We start from the raw sequence: 3,005 nt of genomic DNA, 5'->3' as shown, positions 1-3,005 counted from the left end.
CTGTGTTCAATTCCACATGGAGTCGGAGAAATTGGGCAGAGGGAGAGAGACAGAGAGAAGAAGCGAGGGAGTTTGTTAAAATTTGCAGTGAACAAATGTAGCCGCTTGACTGACAGCAGCAGCAGGATTTACTGAGCCAATCTCATCCACCTCGTAGAAGGTCGTGACCCCTTCCTTCTTTTATTAATCCACACTGGTTTTCGTGTAGCTGCTCTATCTAGGGGAGAGTGTATATGAGTGCCTATTCCATTTTTTATATAGCGCTGAGTGCTGATGTTGTGTTCAGAGCTGTGTGTGTGTTTGTGACCTTCAGATTGCAGGCCTGCCCAAGACTGGAACAAAGCAACTGTTGAAGTACGGCTCTGTTTTAGATGTTAGGACAGCCTATCTGTCAGGATGGTGTATTGGAGGCGAAGTCAGGTGCAGGAGACCAGATATTAATGAACAGGCGCACTTTTATTATAGTTCCAAAAAACGAGAGAACTACATAAATCAACCGTGCTCAAAAAACGGAACATAAAAGTAAAGCGCGTAAACTAACACCACCTAACAAGAAACAATTACACACAAAACATGATGGGAAACAGAGGGTTAAGTACAAGTAGCTTAATTGGGGAAATGAAAACCAGGTGTGTATGGAAACAAGACAAGACAAATGAATATACGAAAAATGTAGTGGTGATGGCTAGAAAGCCGGTGACGTCCATCGCCGCACGAACAAGGAGAGGAGCCGACTTCGGCGGAAGTCGTGACACTAGCTGTGTGGAGAAGAAGGTGCTGTTTGTATCCTTAAGTGTCCTTGTAGCCAAGACCTTTGAAATGTAATTTGTGGATAAAAATAAAATATATAAAAATGTGTTTGTGTGTGATTGTATCAGACTGTGAGTTTAAGCTCCCTGCCTGTCACACACAGACAAACACACACACTATCTGCCTCTACTTAGAAAATCTCTTGACAGACAGGCTAGCTACCCACTACTGTTGCTCAATTTTGTTAGCAATTAGCTGCTTTGTTGTGGTCAGTCAAGGTGTGCGTAATCCAATTAATACAATGCAGAACAGGCAGAGATGAGCTAATTGTTCATTAACTTGCCTGTCTTGCTCAGATTGCTGCCCTGATCAGTAAATGGTGTAATTTGGACAGTTGGTCCCAAGCTTCATCAGCGAAGAGTCAGTAGACAGAGGAGAGTCAGCATTTGTCTCTGGTGAGCAGCTGGTCTAAGTGGTGTAATGGTGAGCACATTTATAATCTGGAATCCAATTATAGAGGTCTGATTTCCACCTGAGTGTGGGGTCTCCTCCAAACACCCAGGTGGATACACTCCACACCTGACAGAATCTTTACTGCACAATGAATGTTATTCTGAGCAGTAGAAAGTAGCTCAATGTGAGTATGGCTTCCTATTGGTGATACCAAGACTAGGGATGAATAATGTTGCAGTGCAGTATGAATTGTCGGCCATTGTTGCATCATTATAAATAGCACAGTGACACTGTGTCACCATTGGGATTAAAGGCTGGTTCAGTGTTATTAGTGTAGCTCATTTTGAATACAATCACTGAGTGGAAACAGCGTGACATAGTGAATGGTGCACCATACTGTTCCTAATACACTGGAGGTCAATACACATTTCTGGCATAAGAAATGGTACATCGGTCTGGTATCAAGCTCCTCATTGACAGAGTAGTTCCAGCGTAGCTCAGTGGGAGGGGCGGGATCAGAGGGGTTCGTCCTTTCCAGCTGTGTCATCTGATTGGCTGGCCACAGAGGTCAGCGGTCATCGTCTGTACTGGCTGGGAGACAAAGTAGGTCATTAGTGTTAAATTAGCTAGCCTGGTGGGTTAAACAGAGACACACAGCACACCTACCATCTGGAGAGATGAAGAGGAGGGGGAGGAGGAGAGAGAGGGAAGCAACACCATTTGGGGAGAGAAATGGTGTGAGAGAGACAGTAGGATGAGGTGTTGGATATAGGGAGTGACACCGTCGGCTATCAGAAGCCGTAGAAGACTGTGGGGGTGTGTGTGATGTGTGGAGTGTGGTGTGTGGTGTGTGGTGTGTGAGTGGGTGTAGCCTCTAAGCTACGCTCGTCTGTAGCTGGACAGTGGTTCAGCCAGAGCAGAGGGACCCATTACCCATTACCAGGAGTGTTTTCTAGCAGCTACAGTCACTCAATCTAAATAAAACACAGGTCTTTCTCATCAGCCTGCTCTCCTCAAAGACACAAACTGAGAGAAAATCAGAAAGAATCTCCTATTTTGTCTTTGATTCACCAGCAGAATTTGGAATATTCCGGGCCTGTCTTCAGACCCCATCTGCTCCCAGAGCCACGGTGTTCCCAGCGCTCCCTCTCAGCGTTCCCAGTCCCATAAAGAGATAAACACGACCTTGGATCATTAGCTCCGTCTCCTGGCTAATGCCCTGCTCTCCTCCTCTCCTCCTCCGCTTTTATTCACTCCCTCGCTCTCTCTTTTTCTCTCTCTGTTTCTCTCTCCGTCTCGCTCCTCCTCTCCTGAGCCTCTTCAATTTGAGCAGATGTAATTTAATTAGCTGGCATCATCCCTCTATAAGCCCCCGTCCACACACACGCCTGAAGTACACACACGCGCGCGCAACATGTACCCCCCCCTTCCAGCCCATTTCCACTAATATCACCCCCCCCCCAGGTTATGGAGTCACGCCATTTGACTTTATTGCAGTTTCACCAGAGGAACTGATGTGTGTGTGTGTAGTGTGTGTCCTCGCTCACTCGTCTGGCTAACCTTTATTAAACCGTGATAGTCCATGACAACACCTACTCTTTCACTACAACAACCCGGTGAATGTTCTGGAAGCGGCTGCTATATAGCACAACGTCTCCTCTGACTCATTCATCAGATCACGGTCCACACAGCCATTGGTTCCAGGCGATGGTTTTAGGTGACCGTCAACATGAGCGGTAGAGGGGGTGAAGTGACTGATGTTAGTATGGTGTTTTCCTTCATCCACACACAGAGCTGATCCT

At 46.5% G+C, this 3,005-nt stretch overlaps 1 long non-coding RNA gene across 1 annotated transcript; it reads right to left on the bottom strand.

Annotated features, from left to right (window-relative positions):
* Positions 1-435: 435 nt before the first annotated feature.
* On the bottom strand, positions 436-2,605 carry LOC139565905 (uncharacterized). Its single transcript, XR_011673003.1, has 2 exons — positions 2,275-2,605; positions 436-1,794 (listed from the first exon to the last, which is right to left on the bottom strand). It is a non-coding gene; the product is annotated as an uncharacterized lncRNA (long non-coding RNA).
* Between the last annotated feature and the right edge of the window lie 400 nt (positions 2,606-3,005).

The sequence above is a fragment of the Salvelinus alpinus genome, chromosome 37 (assembly GCF_045679555.1).
Source record: "Salvelinus alpinus chromosome 37, SLU_Salpinus.1, whole genome shotgun sequence".
Lineage (NCBI taxonomy): Eukaryota > Metazoa > Chordata > Actinopteri > Salmoniformes > Salmonidae > Salvelinus > Salvelinus alpinus.
Note: the sequence above shows the minus strand (reverse complement) of the source record. Positions and strands in the feature narration are given on the sequence as shown.